This window comes from Carcharhinus amblyrhynchos, chromosome 16, assembly GCF_965287045.1.
Source record: "Carcharhinus amblyrhynchos chromosome 16, sCarAmb.v2.hapA, whole genome shotgun sequence".
In the NCBI taxonomy this organism is placed as follows: domain Eukaryota; kingdom Metazoa; phylum Chordata; class Chondrichthyes; order Carcharhiniformes; family Carcharhinidae; genus Carcharhinus; species Carcharhinus amblyrhynchos.
The window spans coordinates 62151192-62178445 of NC_137339.1; positions in this window are offsets into that span (position 1 = coordinate 62151192).

Here is a 27254-nt window from a genome sequence, read left to right on the forward strand (position 1 = left end):
CTTGGTTTCATTGGTCAGAACACTGGATAGAGGAGTTGGGCCGTTCTGTTGAAGGTGTACAAGGCTTTGGTAAGGCCACACATGGAATACTGCGCCCAGTTCTGGTCACCATATTATAGAAAGGATGTTATTAAACAAACAAGATTTACTGGGATGCTACCAGGACATGGTGATTTGAGTTATCAGGAGAGTCTGAACAGACAGAGACATTTGTTTTCCTCTAGAGCGTGGTAGGCTGTGGGGTGATCCGATAGATGTTTATAATATCTTGAGGGGCATAGATCAGCTAGATTATCATTATATTTTCCAAAATATAGGGAAATCTAAAAGTAGATGGCATAGATTTAAGTTGAGATGGGATCGTTATAAAAAGTTTTTTTTCACAAAGAGGGCGGTGAGTGTCTGGAAAAGGCTGTCAGAGGTAGTAGTAGACGTCGGTACAATTTTATCTTTTAAAACGCATGTGGACAGGTACATGGACAAGATGGGTCTGGAGGGAAATGTGTCAAGTGTGGGCTGTTTGGATTAGCCTAGGGGTTTCTTTTTTAGGGGGCAACATGGTCAAGTTGGACCAAAAGTCCTTTATCAATGTTGTAAACCTCGATGTTCAGGATATTTCACATCAATCACGTTGCAACCTTTCATTTTTCTTTGTTCATGAAACCTGAGTGTTTTTTTTTTGCTGAGTCCGCATTATTGCCCATGTTTGAAAGCATTTAAGAGACGATCACATTATTCTGGATTTGGGGTTGCATGTTGTAAACACTTTTGACGCAACGGTGTGTTTTTTTTTAATTTAAATTTCACCATATTCCGTGGTGTGGCTCGAAAGTGGATCTCCAGAGAATTGCAGTGTTACTCCGGATTAACAGTCCACCGACAATACCAAGATACCACCGCCTCATACTGGCGAAGCTGCCATATCATTGTTGCCATAATAAGTTTATTTTTTGCGAAAAAAAAACGAACAAACCAAAAAAAAATGTTGCCGACCTCAAGGTTCTATTCAGAGTATGTTGTCAATCAGCATTTTGTTTTGTTTCTAAAATTACAAACGTGCCTCTGACTGAAACTTTTTTTTTGTCGTGTTGAGCCTCGAAATGTTGTCCGCAAAATGATTATGTAAATAAAATATGTATGGGCACCTATGCACGTTTGAAACTATTGTTTAACTTTTCACAATGCCTGTATGTAACTTTTGGAATTGTGGATTTATTTCTCGTGATCTGAAGTACGTCTATGCGATAGCTGTTGTGTCACTGTGTGTTTTCGAATCCCAATCACCAATTGTAGGCTGATATCTCCAAAGCTCTCATGGAACTGCCTCTCTAAAATTCAAGTTTCATGTTTTACAATGCAGTATGTTTGGGAATCAGTATCCCATTGTGTATAGTTTCTCCTTTATAAATTTGGATGTTACATACGGGTGATATTGGAATAGCGTAGGTTAGATGGACTTTGGGTTGGTTTCCCAGGTTGGTGCAACATCGAGGGCTGAAAGATCTGGACTGCAATGTTGGATGTTCACTATGTAAATATTTAATCACAACATACACAATTACGAGCACACAATTACAGCCCTGGGAGCATAGAAATAGCTATTTTATTGTGCATCTTCTTAATTTTCTGATCATGATATTGCAACCTTACTCAGCATGATCTTGTTCCGCATGCCTACATGTCAAACTTCCACCGAGTGCACCAACATGGCAGATAATATTAACCGTTGACCTAGCGAGAGCTGATGGAATGCAATATCAACATCACTTCCACATTTGATATACTTTTCATGCACATTTAGGTAATTGGCCAGCTTCATGCCGGCTAAAACTAAAGTGTGCCCGTTTGTACACAACAGGTTATGTACAATTTTATTAAAGGACATTTAATTAAAAACATTGGGACGACATTATATCATTGGAATAGACGCAATAAAGACACAGTTTTGGTTTCCGATCAATTTGGTTACATTTATTTTTTTTTCGTGTGTTCCCGATATGAGCGTTGTTGGCTGCGTCAACATTATCGAAAATAAAGTGGCGTATTTGCAGGACCACATTGTGAGGAAAAGCAAATAAGGCGGATCTGGCAAATGTTGGTGTGTTGTCGAGTCTCTTATGTCAAATAACACATCACGAATGGCGTATAAGAAATGTAACAAATTTTTTGCACCTATTCTTTGCATTAAATAAATTTTCATAAATCATATTAGCCTTTGGTTTTCAAGTTGGCTCATTTTCTAATGTTCTAATATTCTGTCTTATCCTGTCTTCTTCTGCACAATTCATTTGTCTTTAGTAACACTGATTGATGACTTTATGACCTCATTCGTTCATTGTATTAAAAGTATCGGACTGCTCATTTTGTGTTCTGCTGCAAAGTACAAATGAAGTTAAGGGACCTGACCTGCAGCTTCCTGTAGTTCAATCAACTTCTGGACAGCTTTGAAAAAATAAAGGAGATGTCAGAAAAAAAACATTCATTGAGACATCGGAACAATAATGAATTGAACTTTCCAGAAATGATTGAGAAATTTACCATATGTCCGTTTGTGGTTATGTTTTCCTTGTAGCTTAGTTCGAACTTCCGTTAAGATTTAATTCGCAGCTAATTTATGAATTTCTGAATTCACCCGCAGTGTGCTAAACGTGAATTATGATGCTTAAGCTCTTCGTACACAGTTCCGAAGTGCACAATTACTTTAAGCACAGCAAACTAAGTTTTGCTTCAAATTTGTTTTAAATAATGTGACGAATTTGTTCTTAATTATAGAATGCAAAATGGACAGGAGTGTGCGCGCCACACTGTATGCGATAAATGGCTGCATTAACTTGAAGCGAAAGCGGGTATGGCTGGAATGAAAATCACGTGACAATTGTGCCTATGTTATGCTTCCCATGGCTGGCGGTCATAGGCATGCAAACACATGAACCATAAAGCCGTTTTGGTTCATGTTATATTTTCTAATTTCATGATACTAATTTGGGCTGTAAAATCTGAACAGTACGAACTGAGTGTCACAGTGAAATATTTGAGAGGTGCATCTGCTCCATCCTCTTTAGCTGAAGACTTTTCAGTGATTCAATCACTTATTAAGCAAAATGCAAAACTCAGAAATTTACTTTCAACTTGGAATGATGGATATTAAGAATAAGAGAACAATATTAAGAAACAATACTGTCCTCCAGCAGAAACGGAACTGCCATATTACATCTCGAAAATAATAAATTCACCAAAGCCCAGATAGTTTAAACAGAAAAAGCCACACACAAAAAAAAATCACGGTAAGAGGATATGTTAAAACGTTATTAAATATGCAGACGGAATACATTGAGTTTAGAATTGCAGTCTAAATACGAATCACTGTGCATTTAGATAATTGGAGTCAATTAGGGATTCGGGAGAAAAAAAACGAGGTGTTTTGATGTTGTTGTTGTTGCCGTTTGCTTACTAAATTTTCAGACTCTGGTTTTAACCCGCGGCAGAAGTTTAGAATTCAATGGCAATAAATTACTGTTAATCAGTTGATAAGTGGGTTCTGTCCATTTCAATGTACACAAGACAAAAGTAAGTATTATCGTTTTTAAAACGAATAACTTCAACATAATTACAATAAATGTAAAGTCAGATTTAAACATGTGACAGGAATGTTCAGTAACGTCTGTTGTTTGTCTCGCAATGTGTGGAAATTCATTGACGCTGTGTGTCGCCTGAATGGACATACGGTATGAAGTGCCATGGAGTATACAATCTTGAGAGGGGGATTTCACGTTTCGACTGATGGCGAAATACACGACGGTGCGTCAGGAAGTCTGAGATTCGTGAAAAATACAAGAGACAAATGGTTAAGGTTGACAGTTCTTTTGCTACTATATGGCTGTTCTGGAACACTTTTAGTAAATGGATAAAAAGTTAGTTAGGTGTTTGGATGTCCATGCAGACATAAACAACATAATGGCCTGTTGCTCTATGGACAAAAAAGCTTAATCCATTTCTACAGTCACTGTGTGAGCGTTCGAGAACACAAGTTTCTACTGGAGTTATTTTATATTATTTACTGTTCGGCCTTATTTGGCTATTTTCCCTCAATGTTTGGCAACATACCTCAGAATGTACCTTGAACTCCGAGTGCCATAATTATTGAATGCAAAAGAACACGTAACCCAATACTTCTATTTATGTCGAGTGGATGCAATTATTCTACGTAATTGAAACAGGTTTATAACGGGGCGAAAAACAAACCTTCTCATTCCCGAACAGTATATTTGGAACGTACCCCAAATGTGAGCTCTGCAAAACATCTTGGAAGCATCCACACGCTCGCTACTTGACAATTAAACACTTTGTCTGTCGACCCACGAATAATTGTGTTGTGCTGAGAAGGATCTGGCAAAGTGCGTCGCTTCGTCAACTTCTAATGTTTCGATCACGTTTACACTTATAGTTGCATGTTAAACAGCAATGCTAACTTCAGAATGAATCCATGAAACTTCCACAGGCAGTCACATTTGTTTTTATTCTAAACCCCCATCCCCACACCTGGCCGCCTGCAGCCCTCCATAATAATCCCTCACATACCCAAGGCATTCTCCAAACATTTTGAATTTGGCACTGACCTCTACCACTCCACCTACGAAATGACATTAAATGAGCTAGCCAAACCTGACAAAATAGTGCCCGACTAATCTACCAGCGATGTGGTCCCAAAACAACCGGTGCCCTTAACTGATCCACACGCTGCACCAGCATGCTACATGACACCGGCCCACTATTGACCAGCCTCTCTCGTAATACGACCACCCAACACCTCCTGCCCGAGAACGATGACAACCCAGTGCCAAGTGAGACCCCCAGACTTCAAAAAGCCTCCCAGCCCCCTGCATTGTACCAACAGTGCACCAGCACCCCCTCCAGCCCGACTGATCACCCCCTCCAACCAGGCCCACGTTATGCCATGAAGAATTCCATGGGAGACTGCAAACACGGTCACGCTTGTGGGTTTGTTTCTAGGATTGCTGTCTGATTATTGTTGGAAGTGAACCCGCGACTTTGGATTCAGAAAATAAGCTACAGAACGAGAGTTATGGGTGACTCAACGTGCTTGTTGTGTTAATTAGAAATATACGGTCATGCAGGTCGAAGTTCTTGGAAAAGAAACTTTGGAAACATAATTGCACCATATTTTCATTCAAATGCAGGAATAATGCAATTTGAACCACGGAACTACGTCTGCATGAAAATTAAAACGTAGTGTTTTTTTCAGGACGAATGACTCTGTTTTATGTTTACAGTACATAAGCATTGCATTCAGTGTGAATTTCATTATTAATTCGTCAGTTGAATATGGACATCACTGCTATTTGCGACTTTAATATCCAGTCGATAATTGTCGTCGAAAAGGTGATAATAAGTCAAATTCTCAAACAAAGCCTTCAGAATCTTCGTCTTCAACAACATTTGTCTCAACCCCATTCTTCCTCAATGAGACCCTCTTTGAATATAGTTCTCTTTTTCTCTGCCCATTGTTTTTCTTATTCCCCGTTCTGCCTTCTCTTTTTATGGCATTGTTTGCCCCTCGTCTAGATACTTGCAGTCGTTTCCACCCTACCTGTAATTTTACATTAAAGCCTCACAAAATACTTGTAAATATTCTTCAGAATGACTCTAAAAAGTCCGATTTTGCATATTTCTTCTTAACGTCTTTGTTTTACAAATTTCAACGTCCACTCTTTTCATTGGCATCCAGCTGTACCACAAAAGAACAAATAGCAAAGAAAATTACAGCACTGGAGCAGACACTCTGGTGTTCCATGCCTGAACTGAAATTGCTACCCATGGAAATTAAAAGCCCTTAAATTTCTGGGTGCAATATACCTCTGTTCCTATCGTTTTCATGTATTTATCTAGATTCTCTTCAAACTTCTCTATTGTATCTGTATGTGAGCGTGGATGAGCATGTGTGAATCAGGAAGTGTTTGGAGTGAGGATACATTTGTGATTGAAGGTGTGTTTTTGTTGATTAAAAAATGACTGTGCATGAGTATGTGTTTGTAAGGATGAGTCGACGACTAACTTTTCACCACCCCTTCGAAACATTCAATAACCACTTTAACCACAACTGCAGGGAGGCGACATGCCATCCTGCAGTTTCGATTTCGATCAGTACCTGGCAACATAGAGTCATCACGCATGCAGCATAATGGCTTGCATTCGAGTGGGAAACCCAATTAGAATCTTCATGAATGTTGAGAGAATTAAGTCAACAGGTGTCAAGCAGACACTTAGTACGGACACATTCTGCTGTTAAGCACGCACTGTCCTTCCAAAGATGGCAGTTCCTTACACCTCAATTTAGAACACCAGAGCGATATTGCAATGAGGCCGGAAAAGTTTGCAGCATGAACTCCCGTTCATGACGACAAATGGAGGCAAAGTAACACCAAAATTTAGCTGTTTTGTGGACCTCTACCACGACATCTGTAAGGTTGAACCTGAACAAGTTTGTGCAAGTAACTGTAAGCAGGAAAATACATCTTTTAACCTCAATCCGAAACATGTCCTGTTGCAGGCGTATTGGACAATTGGAACATTAGTACTAGTAGCATGTGTAACAGGTTCGTTGTGTTAACTGTGAACAGGTGACAAGCACTTCTTCTCAATAAAACGCCATGTTTTGTTTTCATTCTTTCAATGCCCTAAGGAATAATATTCAAACTGTCCAGCTCGACAGGTGTGGGGACCCAAAAGGCGAGTCGAACCAGTAATATCTTCGCAAACAAATGCAAACTACATTGGTAAACATCACTATCATGGACGTGTGACAGGTAGGTACATTCTAGGCCCTTATTCCCTTCGGTACTGCTTCTCCATTCATAATGATCATCAGCCATCATCGAACTCAAAACCTGCCTCTACAATCTTTCCACAGCCAGTAACCATCTTCCCCCCAAGGGCAAGAATTAATTTGTTTCTGTAATCGTGTTTGTTATCATTGTTGATGATTCTATTGGTTTACCATTCATAGAACATAGAACACTACAGCACCAACAGGCCCTTCGGCCCACAAGTTTCGGCGATCATATCCATACCTACCAGGCCTATCGAAAACTCTCAATCCCATTAAACCCCATGTACTCTTCCGGAAGTCTTTTAAAATAATCCAGCAAGTTCGCCTCTAACACCACGGACGGCAGCCGATTCCACTCACTCACAACCCTCTGAGCTGACATCTCCTCTGTACCTGCTCCCCGGCACCGTAAACCTGTGTCCTCTTGTCGCTTCCATTTCAGCCCTGGGAAATAGCCTCCGAGATTCCACCCTATCTTTACCCCTCAACATTTTATAAACCTCTATCAGGTCGCCGCTCAATCTTCGTCTCTCCAGGGAGAAGAGACTTAGCTCCCTCAACCTATCTTCATAAGGCATGCCTCCCAATCCAGGCAACATCCTTGTAAATCTCCTCTGCACCCTCTCAATAGCTTCCAACTCTTTCTTGTAGTGAGCCGACCAGAACTGTGCACAGTACTCAAACCGGGGTCTGACAAGAGTCGTATAAAGTTGCAGCATTACCTTTCGTCTCCTAAACTCAATCCCTCGGTTAATGAAGGTTCGCACACCACAGGCCTTCTTGAACTCGTCCTCCACCTGCGAGGTCGATTTAAGAGTCTTATGGACCCGGACCCCAAGGTCCTTCTGCTCCTCAACACTGGATATTGTACTCCTTCACACCATTTGTTTGTTTTCATTGCTGATGATTTCATTGATTTACCATTCATAGAACATAGAACAGTACAGCACCAACAGGCCCTTCGGCCCACAAGTTGCGGCGATCATATCCATACCTACCAGGCCTATCTATAACTCTCAATCCCATTAAATCCCATGTACTCTTCCAGAAGACTTTTAAAATAATCCAGCAAGTTTGCATCTAACATCACAGGCGGCAGCGGATTCCACTCACTCAGCCGTCTGAGTGAAAAACTTACCCTGACATCTCCTCTGCACCTGTCAAAATGGACCACTACACATTTATCCGCGTTGAAGTCCATCTGCCACTTCTCCACCTAGTCTTGCATTCTATCTATGTCTCGCTGCAACTTCTAACATCCCTCCAGACTATCCACAACAACAGCAACCTTCGTGTCATCGGCAAACTTACTAACCCTCCATTCTACTTCCTCATCCAGGTCATTTATGAAAATGACGAATAGCAAGGGCCCGAGAACAGATCCCTGGGGCACTCCACCGGTGACCGACCTCCTTGCAGAAAAAGACCCATGCACAACCACTCTCTGTCTTCTGCAGTCAAGCCACTTCTGGATCCGCAAGGCAACAGCCCCTTGGATCCCATGCCCTTTCACCTTGTCAAGAAGCCTTGCATGGGGGACCTTATCAAACGCCTGGCTGAAGTCCACGTAAGCCACATCCACCCCTCTCCCTTTGTCAATGTGTTCTGTCACATTTTCAAAGAACTCATTTAGGCTTGGAAGGCAAGACCTGCCCTTGACAAAGCAGTGCCGACTATTTCTGGTCATACTAAAGTTCTCTAAATATTCATAATTCCTGACCCTTGGTATCCTCTCCATCAATTTACCAACCACTGAGGTTAGACGCACTGGTTGGTAATTTCCCGGGCTATCCGTGTTCCCTTTCTTGGAAATAGGAACAACACTCACAATCTTCCAATCCTCCAGAACATCTCCCGTCCTCATCAACGACGCAAAGGTCGTCGCCAGCGGCTCTGCAATCTCTTCCCTCACCTCCCATAGTAACCTGGGTACATCTCCTCCGGTCCCGGTGACTTATCTATCTTGATAGAATTTAAAAATTCCAACACATCCTCTTTCTTAATGTCCACATACTTAACCTTTTCAGTCCGCAGCAAACCTGCAGTACAACCTCCCAGATCATTTTCCACCATGAATACCGAGGCAAAGTACTCATTCAGCGCCTTTGCCATTTCTTCTGGTTCCACACAGACTTTTCCCCCTTCACTTTTTATTGGCCCAATCCCTTCACTTCTCATCGTTTTACTCTTCACATATTTGTAGAACGCCTTGGGGTTCTCCTTAATCTCACCCACCAAGGCCTTCTCATGACACCTTCTGGCTCTCCTAATTTCCTTTATAAGCTCCTTCCTACAACCCGTATAATCCTCTAGATCCTTAACTTCTCCTAGCTCTCTGAATCTTTTGTACGCCTTTCTTTTCTTCTTGACTAGGTTCATCACCACCTTCAAGCACCACAGTTCCCGCGACCTACGAAAACCTCCCTGTCTCATGGGGACGTTGTCGTGCAGAGCTCCCGACAAACTTTGCTTGAAAAATCCGCCTACTTCCTTCAGTACGTTTTCCCCCAGAACACGTCCTTCCAGTTTACTCGTCCAATTTTCTGCCTGATGTCTTCATATTTTCCCTTACGCCAGGTAAACACCTTCCTAGCCAACCTGATCCTATCTCTTTCTGATGCTTTCATGAAGGGGATAGAATTATGACCGCCATCCCCGAGATGCTCTCCCACCGAGAGATCCGACATTTTTTTTGGAAAAACATCATTCATTCCTAACAACAAACACAGTCTATATTCTTACAGAAAAATCGCCTTTTATTGACACCGCCACTATTGGCACATCATTTCCGCATCTACCCAACATGATTTTGTAAAAGTGGCGCAGGTTTCCATGAAATCCATCCTCATTCTGCTAATCTGCAGCGACTAAAATCATAACCGACACACTTTCCATTCATTTGTCAGTGTTCACTTCCAAGTAATCAATTTGTTAAATATTTGGTGCACTCCTCCATGACAAGAACAACTTTCTTCAGGTAAACAGAGCAGAAATCTACACAATTTCCAGATGTGGTCTCAGCGAGACACTGTACAATTGCAACAGGCCATGACTTCCTCTACAGCCAAATCCCTCCCCCCCACATTTTATGATCCAGACATTTGCCCCCTTTTGACAAGTAACACTGAATCCTTTACAGGGGAATACTTTGAAGTATAATTGATTAAAAGTTTGTGGAAGGTGTAAATTCTTCATAAGAAAGGTTGTTGTTAGCTAATAGAAATACCTGTCAGTCACTTTAGATAAACATTTATCTTTCCTTCAATTTAACAAACAGCGAAGCTTAATTGAAAAAGTAACACACTGAATAAATAAAAATCTCATGGAATGCTGTTCAACTCATGCAGTTCCCGTTCATTAGTAGTATTAACAATCATGATAAAAACTTTAGTCACTCCCAAAAAGAAGCAACCACGTTCTGTGTCTTTCTGAATCTCTTGGATATTCTTGGATGATGTCTTTGACTTTAAGTGCTTTATACTTTGGCAACGTTCACTCGTAAGATGATGCGTCCTCACAAGAGATATCAAAAGATGGGAGGGTGGAGAACTGTTCTCTTCGTTTCGAGGCTTCAGAGATGGCATCTGATATCTCATGATTTATCCCCTTAATAGCTGTGATGACTTATCGATTTTCCGACAACAGGATTGTTCTGAACTTGTCAACGTGTTGGCATTCACATGTCATATGTCCCTGGGAGCTGAGTGTCTGCTTCTGATGGTTCATTTTATTTTTATGATTTAAGTTTTCTTGTCAGTACTATTGCTTGATTGTTTGATGCAAATCTTGAAGCTTGGTTTCAGCTTCAAGTTTGTATGTGCTTTGCATTTTAATCTCAAAGCACTGAAACAAAACAAACATTTATAAAGGAAAGGCAATGTTTTCCCGTCCAGCATTTCTTTTTTTTTACCTTTTTTTTTCATTTTTGCTGCCATCAGATTCCAGACTTAAACATTCACCTTCACAAAACCACCCATCTTCTTGCCGCCTGCAGCACCATCATTGTTGCCTTCAGTAAGAGATGTAAGAGGGCTTCCAATTCTAGTTGCACATTCCCATTTCCTATATGATACGTGTTCAGTGAAAATCTGCCTTCCCGTTTCTGCCGTGAACGTGGCAATGTTCTAATTATCCACTTGTTGCTACATGACCATTGTCACACAATATCATGCAGCAAGATAGATGGATTCAGTGAGAGGCGTGCAAGAGTTTGGAAAAGATGTGACCTACCCTCATTTTCTGATGCCAACTTCGTGAAGGCACGGAAGAGCCTTCACGAAGTTGGCAGTTACTTCTGTATTTAAACTAAATACAGAAGTAACTCGATTTTGAATGCCCTCCGAGTGATCAGGTCAAAAGCCACGAATGGACCTTACAGATTAAAAAGTAAACCAGAACAGCTGGCACCACAAGCGTCCCAGTGATTATCACGTCCATACAAAATGCATAACCGAGCTACAAGGAAGTATTTGTCGCCAGACTGCTGGAGGGATTCATGATTCCAGACGTTCTGTAGTCCTCTATATGATTGTTAAGTGATAATCAAGTGATTTCAAATATTTGGACAATCAATTAAAATACATATTGCATCAACGCTTGTACCAGTGACTGCTGACATTCGTTCTGAATATTGGCCACCGCCCTGAACAAACATGTTCCCTTGCAGCTCAAACGCTGACATATATACGAAAATGTGGAAATATGTCAAAGTCTGCCCTCCATCAAAAAAATGCAAGAATATTCTAATAAAGCCATTCATTATTCATGATTTTCATCATAAGAAGTTCGAATAAATTTCCTTCATCAAAATAACATTCAGAGGGAAATTGAAAGAGTGACTCAAAGCCTGAGCGGCCTTGCTAATGCATGCTATCTAAATTATGTTACTCGTGAAAAAGGGAAGAGGAAGCGGTCGCCCCTTTTCTTTGTTAACAGCAAAAGGAACATTACAAAGCATGTGAACATTCCGAAACTCTATGGTAGTTTGCGCGTCACTGTAATATTAATTTGCATTCAAGTTTCAATTTAAGCGTCATTTCTTTCTATGAGTTACTTGATTCACTACTCCCAGGAAATTAGATGCAGCTTTTGCATCATTACACCAGGATGAGAACGTCTTTTTCTTGTTCCTGCACTAACAAAACACAAACACATACTGAGAACAAACAGTTACTGTTCTGAATTTTATATCCGAAGTTAACATTCAAAACCGGAACATTTCACTGGCGTGATCCAAAGAGAGAAATAAAAAACTATTGCCTTCATGTTTTTTATATGTTTCTGAACAATATCCACAAGTTTCTCTGAAATAGCCATTATTTTTGCATCTAACTAAATTAAATGTTATCATTTCCTATCTCACTTCATGCTTCCGCAAATTGGTCATCAACACTAGATGTTTTCTGAGAAATTCAGGAATCTTCCAGTTGAGACATCAAAAGTATACTGCGTTTGGCTTCACTGTGAAATCGTGGAGAGCAATCGCATGGAGACAAGATGGTATACTCTTCTGTCGTAAAGATTCTGGAATTACTGAATTGGTTCCACAGATTAAACGAATCACAACTTATTGTCAAGAATTACGATTACGATAATGGCATCATAAGCTAACACATTGACAAAACCATATCTAAACTGATTAAAATGATGCAATAATAATAAATAAGGGTGGATTGGGAAGCACACGTACTCTGGTGACATCCTTCAAGTAGAATTCCAATGTTTGATTGAAAATTTTCATCTCCTATTGATTGTGTTTCGTCGTTCTTCATTCTTACGTCATCAAGAGACAACATGGCAGCTGTAAAACAAATGCAAAAAATGAGAAATATCCCAATTAAATCTACACATTAGGAAGTGCTTAAGTGTCTAACAACACGTGAATGTGATATCTGCCTGATCAGTGATTTTTTTTTCAAAAAACGTCATTTTATGCACACAATAGAAATTGATTCGTGCCATGATTAATCTTTTGAAGCACTTCATGACAATGGGTGTCAGAGCCACCGGCCGATAGGCATTAAGGCACGCTGCTTGCTTTATCTTAGCACTAAGATGATGGTCATCTTCTTGAAGCAGATAGCTAATTTCCGGCTGGGTGAATGAGCCGGACTGAATCATTTGGTGATAGGGAGAACACTTGATGATTTATCCCCCACAGCGGCAACCCTCTTGCTCCTCCTCCCGACCCAATAATAATATATGAAGCAAGTCAGTAACAAGTATATCTCTAAAAGAAATAATCTTCCAGTAATCGATTTATCAGGAAATCAGCTGAGACCAGCAACTTTTCTTTTCCAAAAGGAGTGCTTTAATTTCAGTCTTCTTTTTCCCCCAAATGTTCAGCTAGAACTTAATCCCCATACCATTTCTCAACACAGGCTTAGTTTGGACCTTGTCTGCCTTTGTCCAGAGCGGCTCCTTAAATTCAACGCTGAGCAATATGTTCCTGTTTTACATCGTTGTTTGGTAATAGATAGTGAGCTCACTACCTATTTTGTTATGTACAACTCATTAAAAAAAAACCTGATTACTGTTATGCTGACTAAGTTCCAAATGTAGTTATTGGTTGCCTATCAAAGCTGCACATTGGCTTCTTGAGCGAGAGAAAATAAAATGTTGACCCAAAGCAAAGTCTTTCCAAAGATTTATATAACAACCAAAACATAAGATCCCACATCGTCAACGGGTCTTGTTTAGCTGTAAAAAGAGGAAAATATTTATAAACGGCTTGTAGGTATGTTTAGTGCCGACAGATTTTTTTTTTCGAGTGCTTATAAATTCAGTTTTAAGCGATATTAGCACTGAAGGGTAAGTTGTTATAGTCGGCAGTACAAAGGCAGTTGCAGTTCAAAAAATGAGGTTAAAAAAAAAACGATGGAGCCGTTAATTGTTTGCTGTGATTCATTGAATCACATTAACGAACTGGGAATGTGGTGTCATTTCGGTGGTTATTTGGCGGAGAACATTGCGGTAAAGAACAAGATCTGGATACACATACTGGTTCATGGCGGAGAGTGTAGTCCAGGGCAAACATCAGTGATAGCTCCGTGAAGGTAATGGTCGTTTCTCCTCTTGGAAGTCCTTCCATAATACAAGATTGAACTATATATTTACGAATCTCATGGAACGTATATACAGGAGATGTGTTGAAGCAATCTGCAATGATTAGATTCCGAGTTCAGAGGCTCGATTTCACCATCGTGCTGTGCCCATTTTCGGGTACGAAAGAAATGTAAAGTCGGGCGTTAGAGGAGGTGCCAAATCTCTGCCAGCCTCCGTGCCAGATTCCCCTTCACCAACGCCCAAAACGGGCATAACGATCGTTTACATGGGCTTACATGCTTTTGCATTTAGTTCACCCGCACCTGTCCATTTGCCACCGCATTTGTCCATCCAGAATCAGCGCGAAACATACATGTTCCATTCTGGCCCGATTCTAGCGTTCCAATTAGTGAGGAGGTAAGTGCCGATCGCCTCATGTCTGACTGCTTGAGATATGTGGTGCGCGTGTGTGTGTGTGTGTGTGTGTGTGTGTGCGTGTGTGTGTGTGTGCGTATGTGTGTGTGTGGGGGGGGGGGAGTGGTGGTGGAGAGGTCGGCGGCGTGGGGAGGGGGCGTTGTTGACCTGAGTACGACGGTTCTCTGCATGTGTGCTATTCGGCGGGGGGGGGGGGGGGCGGGGGGGAGGTTGCTTAATTTTTTTTGGGGGGGGGTGGTATGGAAAGCGGAAGTGGTGGGGGTGGGGGGTGGTGGTGACTAGCTCCGCTAATACCCTGCCTGAGGTCCGTGTTGGGAAGGGCGGAGCGGCTCCTGATGGGAGTGCTTGGGTTGTAAGGGAGCCAGTAATGTTATCCGGATGAGACAATGTTTGCGAGTGCCAGGGGGAGACATTATCTGTCCGGGAGTGATGTGGCAGGGGAGTACAATGCTACCATTTGTATGTGCATGTCTAGTTGGAGACGCTGATCAGGGTCATTTTGTTTCGTGTGCTTCGTACCTCCCTGCAGCCTTCTGCAGCGCGATTCAGACTCCCCTTGATATATCTACACGCTGAATGCGTATGCGGCGCTGTCTAAAATAGGGGTCTGAAACAGTCCCAGATTCAAGCCCGTTCAGCAGTTAGAATCAAAAAAGCAAAACAGAGCCCTAGATGTTAAAAAAGTGATAATCCAAATTTAGATTTGCATTACAATATTTTATGATTCATAACGCTCAATATCATCTTTATTGGGAGGATGTGAAATCCACGGAATCTGTCCCAACCGTATTTGCAACTTAACATGCAGCAGATGTGCTGGAATACAGTTTGTCTATTCATTAACATGCAACTTTTGCTAATTATGAACGTTGGATCAGACTGTATTTATTGTAAATTCGTTAACAGTTGAGATTTAGTGACTCAATATTTACCCTCCATTAAAAACACGTTGGAATCAAATCGATTTCCACCAAATACTGTGTGGAGTGGCAACCACCATAAACGTGCACGTAGACTCCTATCAATAATTCTGGAACTCAACATTACTGTCCTAGACACCTGCATTCAAACAATTCTGAAATGTTTCAATGCCTGTTCTAGCCGTACTTCTGAAGACTTCATTATTTAGGAATAATTTAACATCCATATTTCGTCACCAGCAGTCCGGCTTCGGCAACTCCATATTTAATGAGAAAATGTTTTTAGACATATCAAATGTTATCACGGCATTAGTGAATGAGAGTGAGACAGCTAAATTAGGAGACCAGGTTAGTAACCTGATGGCAAGTGGACGTATGGCAGTTTGGCAGGTAATACGTAGCAGAATACCATGTGATAATATACCGGTATACATGTTCATGAAAAAGTAAAGAGGTATAGATGACAACATGATTGTGACAACAAGATTTAGGTGGATGAGCAGCAATGTGAGTCCACTGTGATTATTGTAACGGGAATAGGGGAAGGCCAATTCAGACTAATCTTGCTAGACTGGGAAGGTTAATTGGCTGTTTGGTGGAATTGACATCAGAGTGTCATTTGGATTGGGCGATAATGTGCTATTTTTGTAAGAGGACTGCATTTTGTCTGGCAGGTGGCGGGTGGAAAAGTGTGTCGCCGGGTATGGTTTAACGTTTCTAGGTGGCAACGTGCTTTTGGCACAAAGTGAAAGTTTGGATGTATAGTTGGTTAAACGGTTTGATAGGCTGGAAGTGTGGTTCGGACAACACAGTTGAGTTGAGAGGGCAGGAGGAAGACCGGATATCTTTTGCATGGAAGCGGTGGTTTTCAATAGCCTGGTACGTATCGGATAGTCTAGGACAACTTCACATAGGCAACTCAGGACCCGGTGATGGGTCTTGGGGATGTTGAGCGTTAAATTTCTCAGGTAGAGCAAATTATCCGTTTTGTGCAAGAAACCAGTTCTACATTCAGTGTTATTGGAAACTGAGCGCCAGCAAATTGTAAATATTCTAGCAGCTGCGTGATGTGTACATATTTCTCGGATGCATTACATTGGGAAATGCTTTCATGACATTTCAGAACAGTGCCCAGTTATTCATTTTCATAAAATGGAATGGGCGAACTGGCAATGTCTTCATGATTCTCCAGATCGTGGGGATCAGTGTTGATCACTCATCCAAAACGTCAAAAAAAACCTTAGCTATGTTGGCCCCTGTGGCACTCCGTGAACAAACGCGTTTCCCGTTTCTGTACATTAAAATCGATGACATGTTAGAACTAAATCATCAGCTCTGATGAAGCGTTCTGCAAACACGAATGTTAGCTCTATTTCCTCTTCACAGATGCTATCTGATCTGCCGAGATTTCTCAGCGTCTTCAGTTTCTGAACGAAGTGAAGAACTGGATGCACTTGAAAAATTATGGATAACCTTAGTAGGGTAAAACAAAACACAAAATTCATGGCATGATAACCGTGTTATAAAACCTAACTTCTTTTTTTTTCAGTTGTTGCCCATAGCACAATATTCACACATGGTCAGCACGAAGTTATCCCAGATTTTACTGATTGCGTGGGACAGCAGAATATTTTAGCTTGCTGCCGTCAGTGTGAACCATTATGGACATAAAATAAAAAAAAATCATGCACATTTTGTTTTCTTTGTGAGCTTTGCAATTTGGAGAAAATGCAAATCATCAGTTTATTTTGCAAATCTTTTGTAAATTTGAAATTCAGATTTACGTCATGATTATTTTTTTTAAAATTGGTAAAACTTCCAAATCTACCCGTAGACTTTTTGATCGTAATTTTTAAAAAAATCATAAGACAGGCCCAATGGCGCACCACCATATTTTACACAAATCGTAGCCGATTGTCCACTTACTTCAGTACCACTGATTCGACTTGATTTGCCTCGAGGTCTTTCTGAAATGTACAATTTAAATGTCAGAAAGAGGACCGGCTACAGATGTTCCGGAAGCAGTATGTTCACGTCCGAGTAACTTGATTCAACAAAGATTCACCACGGAAATGTTTTTAGTGTCGCTGATTCTGTTTTGGTATCACTATCTCAGTCGTTACTGACTTCGGCAGGAACATGAAGGAACCAATCAGGAGCTTCGTATTAGCAGGAGTCTTAGCATGCCTAATGACAATAGTCAATCGAGCCGGTAAATGAATAATTTACTGTGGCGCTTTAAACTGAAGATTTTGAGAATTGCCTTATAGACGTACCATTCAGTTATTTAATGCTCTCCAGTTCCAGTTCATAGAAAATCAGTCAGTTATTTAGAAACGAAGACGGAATCATTGACACTTTTTTTTTATTGTACCTATTATCAATTAATTCAGTATGCTCTTGATATTAGTGACAGGACGGGCTGTTGCTTTTGCACTAAGGATATGCAAACATATGGGAAGAAATATTTCCTATGTAAAATGAACGCATTCTATTCATTGCCAGAGATTCACTGCTTGAATTGTCTCTCCATGAGCTCTTTGTTGGATAAAGATGGGGCTGAGCGCCGAGATGGGGGCGGGTGGGGGGGGGGGGGGCGGTGATAGAGTAAAATGTTGAGTCCATCACACTCAACATATACGTATTAATATGTACTCAGTGCTAGGAGCAATACACAATGGAAACTGAACTGGAACATCAACAACACGAGTGCTTAGTTTTGCTGCTATGGGTCTTGAACATGATGCCTTGAGATCGAGGATTGTAACTAATGAGGTTTGAGCTCTGCCAGAGGACTGCTGGTGAAGTATACAGACTGTTCCGATATGTTCGAGGCAAAAATAAACGGGTATATATATACGGATATTCGGTTTTTTTTTAATAAGGCATTGAATATATGGACGAAATGGTCTGGATTATATTAGCTATTTTAGGACAACGGAGATGCCACTCCAATAGCTTCTGCTGGTCAAGTCAACAGCCAAGTCTACGATACAAGTTACACTAGTTTGTGAACTAAAAATAGACAAAAAAGCACAAATCAAGTAGGAAGCAAGAAGTAAATAAAACAATCCGATGTCCCGATCACTATGTAACTTATTTGAATGTTTCAACCTAAAAATAACTCAAACGATGTTATGCATATCTTGGATTATATTTTCCAAGCGGATGCTGATTTGATTCATTTAACAACTACATTATATAATTACAGGAATGGAAACAGCATGATCATATTCATTGGAAGAGCGTTGACTATCAAATCTTGGATTGCGTTTTCATACCGGATGGTGAATGCATTCATTTAAAAACAGCATTAAATAGTTAGACGAATGTAAACAATATGATCAGATTAATTCTAGCAGCATTAAACATCAACTAATATTTCTCCGTGATGCCAAAACATAATTGGACATTGTAAACGCAACTTTGTTATTCCAGGGAATGAGTGACTATTGAGAGACTCTACTGGTGATCAGAGACGGAAATGATAGTCAAGTTTACTCCTGTACATCATACTCCAAACAAACCGTACCCATTCCATGTGCAGCAGCCAGATTTTCAGGGTTTTTTTTACATCAACGAAGTGGAATGTAGAGAGAATCACTGCACCATTCAGGTACTGATTAAATACACATGATTTTCCACATTTTAAACAAACAAGTCGGTTTTTTTTGGCTTGATGAAACTCCTTAGGTGTTCAGGCGCATCTCTGTCTGGAAGAGGATTGAGTAAAATAAACACTGATGGCACGGCATTACAAGTTACGCCCAGATATTGCCAAATGTTTCAACAAGTGTATGATCTTCACGTTTAATGGTACATCCAACCAATGAGTCTAACATTCCGAGACAAACAATACCTCTAAGTGGGCATGTGAGAAGAAATGGTTAAATGGAGATGGAAATAATTAACACATTTCTGTTCACAGACGATTAATTTAAACAGTGTTCATGTTAGTTTCTGAGCAGCTATTCACCTCGCTCACTTGGACAAAGGAATCCAAATGACTGGCCCCAGAAGGGCGCCCAAATACACATCCCAAACAATTAATTTCTCTCCTAAAGCCGAACTAGCTCGATGTCGATCTCGATCACACACTTCCAAAGGAGCACGACAAAAACACTTGACTACTCACACCTATTCAGAATGTTCCACCCCCGTCTGACTACTCTTCCCAAAAATAGTACCATGTCTCCAGTACCAACCTACCCACCAAATTCACATCAGCAGTTGCAAACCCCATTCGCTCAGCAAACTATGCGCCTGTCCCATAAAGCACTGTGGGCACGATTTTACCATTTCTATTTTAATTGATGGGCGGACTTGAGAGGGGGAGTATTTCAGATCCGACTTCTAGACCAGTTCTGAGGCAACTCCATACATACCCTGCCTGAAAAATAATCCGCGACTATAAAATCACGCTGCACAAGGCTGTGGTCGGCGGTACCGTGGCCGAAACAGTGCAGGTCTGATAAGCGACTCCAACTGCACATGCGCATTAAAGTGATAAAACGCCGCTACCCTGACATATCCATTCCGGCAAGGTAAAAACTCCCTCGATACCAAAATTGCCTCCCATCCCCCGAACAAGACTGGCCCAAATATCTCCCCATCCCTTCACTGGCCAGGACGATTGTGGGCCTTCCACCTTCCGGGCGCCGGTCTCATGCAGAGTGATCCAAACTCAACATGCCCCAATCACCGATTTGAGGCAGAATGACAGTGCAGCCCTCTTCCCCCTACTGTTCTCAGGCACAATGGCAATGGACCACATTCCCCCAATCCCCACATCCTACGATCTCAGGCAAAGTGGTAGCGTACTCCCCTTGCACCGACTGCTCTCAAGCAGAGTGATCAACCCTTCCCCATTCCCTTCACCGAAATCTGCCATAGTGATTCAATCTCCCACACCCTCCCGCCCCGCCCTTCCCGCCCCACAGATCAAAGGCAGATTGGCAGCGGAACCCGGTTATCCCACTGAGTTCAGACTTAGTGATCTGCTCTCCCCCTTCACCCCTCTCGCCGTTCTCAGTTATAGTGGCAGCGGGCACCCGTTACCCCACTTACCTCAGGCACGGTGATCTGTCCCCTCCATTCCACCCAATGATTTCAGGCAGACTGGCAGTCGATACCACTTTCCCCCATTGGTATCAGGCAGTGTGAGCCACTCTTCTCACTCCTCCTACACATCTCAGGCAGAGTGAACCCCCATTCCCACCAACCTGGACATTCCTGCACAAGGCTCCATATCGTCCTGACACCGATGGTTATATGACGCTTGCTCCTCTTTTCCTTGTCTCCAAGTATTGAGGCACTGATACCAGCCAAACATCCCCCCTCACCCCGGTAACCCCAACCCCCCTACTGCTTACTTGTCTCCCCCTCAATGCTAACACGCAAACTGCGTATAAATGGTTAGAATGTTGTACCAAACTGCGTGCAGCTGATATGTCTTAACGAGGGGCATCTCCATAAAAGAAACGGTTGAACAGGCATGCAGCGCAGGAAACAAAATGAACACGTGACCAGCCATCCCATTTATATTAGGGAAACTTCTGGAGGTTCTGGATGTGGCAAAGGCGAGGCGTGACACATTCAAGTCTCCCCCCGCACCCCCCAACCTCAGGAGGAAACAGGCACAGAGAGACTGAAGGCCATGAAGCCTTGGCGGTTGTTGCTGCCTCGATAAGTGCCATGACACGGTCCTAAACAGAGAAGCAGTGCCTCAAGAAGGCCAATGACATAATCGGACAGCAAGGGACATGTCCCTCCAAATCTCCCGAGTTCATCCCATCCTCGGTGCCCTACATGTTCCAGCCTCCAAAGCTTAGCACCTCTTTCCTATCCACCCCCCGCTCCCTCTCCCCAAAGCACCGCTGTGATTGTCCATTATGGCCGCATCCTGATGTTCTGCAGGGATCACACTATCATTTCTTCCATGGCTCCTTCAGTCTCTACAGGAGAATGCCGACCATAAAACCAGTGAGGGCGTGAAGAAAGGGGGAGGCTATACAAACCTTTAGCTCCTCACCCCCTTTGTAATAACGGACGCTGGAGCTGTCAAGGGGATTGGACTGCGGGCTGTCAGCGACACAATGGTCGCATGAGAGTCAATAAGTGAGCAGCTGCCAGTCCTCCATTTAATTCCAGGCAACTTCTCAGGGGAACGAGTATGAACTGCGAGGGGCAAGGTTTAAATGACATGTATGAGGCATATTCATTTTCACAGTGTGTGCCTTTCACTCGCTGCGGGGAAGTCCTCAGGCAAATATGAGATTGACCTGTAGGGGGTCCCTTTACAGTTACGTGAATGTGATGGGAAAAGAGGCATGTGGTCCCCAGAAGCGTTAAGGTGGGGCTTGAAATCAGATGGCATCTCAAAGTGATCGTCAAGTTACAGCAGGCGACTGGAGAGTCACAGGGAGTCATGACAGAGACACAGTGGGCCATTGCTGAGCGACAGGCCAGGCATCACGAGATTTAGCGGACCATGGCAGAGAGCCTCAAGAATTTTAAGCGCATCCAGTGGGGCAGTGCTGAGGCCAAACGGGTTATGGCCTCAGCACTTGAGAATATGTTATATTCACAGATGGCCATGGTTGAGGTCCTGCAGAGCTTGCAAAAAACCCAAAGGGCAGCATTGAGTCACAGCAGGCCATGGAAGCAGCCCGTGAGAAAGCACACCAGTCGCAGATGGTTATTGTTATTGGGCTGCAGACTGTTGCAATTGCTGCGACGATTGGCAAGTGGCCCCCACTCAACTCGCCATCGCAGAGGGCTCCACCACAATAGATAAGACTCAGATGACCCTCCCAGACAGGCAGGGACTAGTGACACCAAAGCTTTGGCAGCTCACTGCAGAAGCACCACTGTCCCATGGAGTGACCCAGGGAGCAGGAAGGACTCGAATGCATGCCTGCTCCTTCATTCGTGACACTGTGGCTGTAACTACACATTGTAATACCCCCGCCCAACACCGGCACATCTCCGGGGCAGCAAGATGAGGAGACTGTCATGGAAATGTCACAGACCCTGCAAGATGGTCAGGGCCCTCAAGTTCCAGAGCCTTCAGAGGACGCCCGCTATGCACATAACAAGAAACGGAGCAAGTTGGCACCTGGTGCCTACCACCTCTGGTGTGCATTTTTGCGAGACTCCAAGACGTCCTGGTAAGCCAAGTTAGGACGTTGTGGTTGCGCAATGTTGCATGAGCGAAGGACACAATATAGCTCTTTATGCAGCTTAACGTTGACTGTTCACAATTTTTATATCAGAACTTATTATTTAAACACCTTCATTATCATCATTAAAGGTTTCCCCCACCCATCGGTGGCTATTTTTTTCTTCAAATTTGTCTCAAAGAGGATGATACTACTCGCCTCACACCCGACTTAAACACGATTTCCCTTGCGAAAACAGGTGTCTCTTAATGGTAGAATCGGGACCGATATGTACCAACTCTCTCACCTATATATTTCACCCGACAACCCAACTCTACCAATGTATCACTGACCAAACGTACGCAAATACATAAATACGCAAACCACGGATGCTATTGAGATGGTCCAGCAATGTTCAGTCTTTTTTTCCGGATTCCAACATTGGCAATACTTTGTATATCAATCAAACAATTGCATTTGCCAGCACCTTCTGTCTGCAGGAGCCTTTCTGTTTCTGCATGCCCCAATTTATCTACAGTGGAATGACCAACTCCATGGTTAAGATCGTAGCGCAAGTCCAAATTGATATCATGTGGGAACAGTTCTAACACAATAAAAAATCTGCATTGTTTACAATTTCTCTAAAATACAGATCATGTATTAATAAATAAAGCGCCCAACGTTAAGTTTTAAATAAACAACTTTGTATCAGCACTCATTATTTGGATCTCCCAAAGCCATAGCAAATACCATTCTTACATGAGTCAAGAGGCTTTATTCTGTCTGGTGGGAAAAAAAGGCAATGAAATGTACAATAAGGACTAAACTTGTAAAGAGGCTCCAAGCGTAGAGGGATATCGGCTTCGATACGCATAGGTAATTGAGTTGCCCAAAAATGTTTAAAGGAATGTTAATAAAACATAATATATCCTCAGCACTATTAATCACAACATAGAGTACAACAGTGATTATGTTATGCTGAGCTTGTATAGGAAAGTATTCCGACGTCAGCTGAGTGTTGAATATAGTTCTTTTCGACACACTTCGGAAGCATGTAAACGCACGGCAATGGTTCTAGAACATATTTGCAGACGAGGCGATGTGATGATTAATTTTAGTTGCAAATATACATTGGATAAATTGGGAATTTTTACAGTGCAGAGGAAAAGACAAACGGTGGATCTTATAGAAGTTTTCAAAATGAAGAGGGGCCTCGTCGCAGTAGGTAAATGGAAACAACAAGACTTAAGTTGACTTACAAAATTAGAAAATTAATTATGAAAAGAAAAAAAAGTTCCAAACCAGTGAAGCCTTCCACTCCCTGAGCTGACGTGTTTTGGACGTAGGTGCAATTGAAGCTTTCATCAGACCGTTGGCTGAAAATTTTGATTTGGAAGGAAATGTTGCAGTGGAAGAGAGAATGCAATAATTTGTAAGTGATTCACATGTGGGGAGCTTAACCAAAGCAGCAGTACTGAATGTTCTTTTTTTTCTTACATAAACAATACTATACTGTTTGAAATGCATCCACAATGTCAGCTCCGAGAATGCATACTGTTACACTGACGTAGATGTGCCTGCGTTTCCAGTACTCTTTGCCAAAATATGCTCATTTTAATATAAGTTTATTTTATGACCGTACTATTAGAACTGATTACCGTTGATGAATGGCAAATCAGGACTGATGTTTAATATATTGAACATAACGCAAAATTATGGAAGGTTTAATTGGGTCTTGTGCGATAAGATATACTGAGTGAATCAGTCATCTTTCTGCATCGCCAGAATTCATACCTGATTTCAAGCAACACTGACGTATTTCAATCATATTTAATGCTTCTTCGTAACGTTAATTATATGACATAACTCCATAAGTTAAAAAAAATGTAAAGTTGGTCAAGTTCACTGCATCATTGAATCAATGCAGGAAACAAATGATACAAATTGTCGAACATGGAATGTGAAAGAAAAGTTACACTTAAAGAGTTACAATTCCAGTGCTACAATGATTTTATTTATTTTGCTCACAGTTCGACAAACATTGAAGCTCAAATTCCATGTATCCACCTTTCTAAAGTACAGCGTTGTGATTTTGTAATACTTTGGGGATTTTTTTTTTCTTGTCGATTCTATTAGAAGTTGAACCAGAAAAAAAATCTCAAAAATGTTTGAAATTTAGAAACGGAATTTGGCATTGGCCTTGGCCGCGTTTTTTCTTTACTTACTCGTGTTAAAGTAAGCCTACATTAACACTGCAATGAATTCACTGTGAATATCCACTCGTCACCCCATCCCGGCTCCTGTTCGCATACTTTGAAAGACATGTTGGCATGAAAAATGCACCTATTCCTCACGTCTTTTGAACTGTTGGAGGAAATCAGAGGACTTGGAGGAACGCCTCTCAGACAAGGGGAGAACGTGCAGAATCCCCAAAGAAGTGCGTAAATGGTAGCTGGGCCCCTGCCGCATTGAGCTAGCAGTGCTAAGGACTGTACGACTGTACGCCCCGAACTTATCTGCCGAAAGCGAATTAATATTATTTGAATTAGGAAGAACAACAATGGAAGTATCCTTTTATTAACGAGTTCGAATTGATCAACACATTATTTCGTTGCTGAATAGCTCAGATTCCTTGAATTGATTTTGGAATTTGTCATCAAATGGGAGAAAATAAACGCAGCTTAATGGATAAAACTGCGTAAATAAATTGAGTTACTTTGAATAGTTTGCGTGCATAATAACTTTCTGCTCCATTCACTGTGGTATTGTATTTTATTAAATGATTGTATTATATTGTATGCTATTAAATAAGGCAGAATGGGTGCACCTTAACCGATCTACAGATGTCCTGAACGTTTCAGTAAAATTTGAATATTTCAGGTGATGGGCTACAAGATTTTGAAATTGCTAAACGCAATTTTTTGACTTCAGTATTGCCTGCTGATTTAGTGTTGACAAAGTTGAAGAAAGCAAACGATTTTTCCTGGATACAATGAAACATTTTTGTGGCAATTCCTAGGCCTACGGGAGAACAAGGCCTTGATAGGTTATGAAAGTTGACGAAGTGGAATAATTCCCCAAGATTTTTCGATTATAGTTCCATCGCTTCATTGAAGTATACGTCTGGAGTGAAAGAAGAACATCAGGAGGTGAGGTAGTCCCTGTGACAATACAAAGAGAGGTGGATTTGAATTTCATGCCTGCTGATGTAATACAGCAAAGCCCAGATTTCTTTCGTATTGAGCTGGGAGAAGTATTGCAATACAGCCGTGGAATGAGCATTGACTTGGGTGTCGATGAAGGTAGATAACTTGCAGCTCAGCGTTGAATTTGACATTTCGTGCTGTCACAATGCTATGAATCTAAACATTGTCTGAAATGTTTTGATTTTTCAACCATGTAGAAAATGTAAACAGCATGAAACAACTAACGTAAATAAGCAGTGCAATTTGGGTAACTCTCCCCAGATATTTCAGTGTTCCGATGTGGGCATCCAGGTAGACGGGTGGCACAGCGTTATCACAGATACAGGGACTTGGATTCAATTCTCACCTCATGTAACATCATCTGTGGAACATGCACGGTTTCTGCTTTCCGCCCAGCATCAAAAGGTCTGGAGTTTAAATGGATTCGGCATGTAACCTGTCTATTAAAATCGCAGCGTTCTTAGATTAAAGGGATTTGTGGGATAAATGAGCAGTGATATGAGCATAGGATGAAATTTGGTCTTGGGTATAACGTTCTTTCAGGAAGTCGGTGCAACCCGAAATGGAGAATGGGCTCCTCTGAATTGTAGACATTTGACGTTCTTAGGTCCTAGGTGCAGACGTACAGGAATCAAAGTGGTATTGTCGTGGGCGCAACATCGCATGCTATACAAACGTCAGACGCATGCTTGACTCAAGTAATATGATTGAATGTTTACCATCCAAATTCCCTTCAAAAATCAAATACAAATGCATTGAACAAAAAGCTTTTAAATATATATTGAGTTTTTTTTTTCTCAAGTGAGGCTTGATAGCAATATAGAAACTAATGAATAAATTACTTCGAAGCAAGAAAAGGACATTTCTTATCCCAGCTTGCTCTGTCGTTCATGATGATCATTGCGGATCATCCAATTCATTAGCATAATTCGACTACTCCAGTTCCTTTCGCCCAAAGGGCTACATCTAACTCCATCCTGAAAATATACGATATGTTGCCATCAGATACTTCCTATGTTAGCGAATTTCATAGGTGCGTCGTTCTCTGAGTGAATAAATACAACCTGGTCACAGTCTAAAATGATTTGCCCAATACCCTTAGACTCTGTTCCCTCATTATGAACACCTGCCAGTCTCCGTCTATCTTGTATTCTTATGTTGAAATTCGAAACGCTTCTTTAAGATGCGCCTCCTTCCTTTGGAATCACAGCAAATAAATCCCAGCTGATTCAATATTTCGTCATATTTCAGTCTTGCTATACACGAATCAGTCTGGTGATGTTTGGTGGACTCACGAGAAAATCTTTACTGAGGTAACGAGACCAGAATGGCACAAGATTCCAGGAGTGGCCTCAGTAAGGCCTTGTATAATAGAAGATGAATATATATGTTCCTATACTCAAACCTGTTCTCAACAGAAAAAAAAAACATATTGTAGCCTTCTTTCCCGCATGCATCCATTCAGGAATGATAAAATGAAAGCAAGGTCCCGTTGCATATACCACTCCTAATTTATCATGTTTTGATCATTCATAATTTTGCTACAAATTTGGATAACCTCACATTCATCCACATCATATTCCACGTGCAATGTTTCTTTTTTCGCATTCAGCTTGTCCAATTTCCCTTCAGTATCCCACCC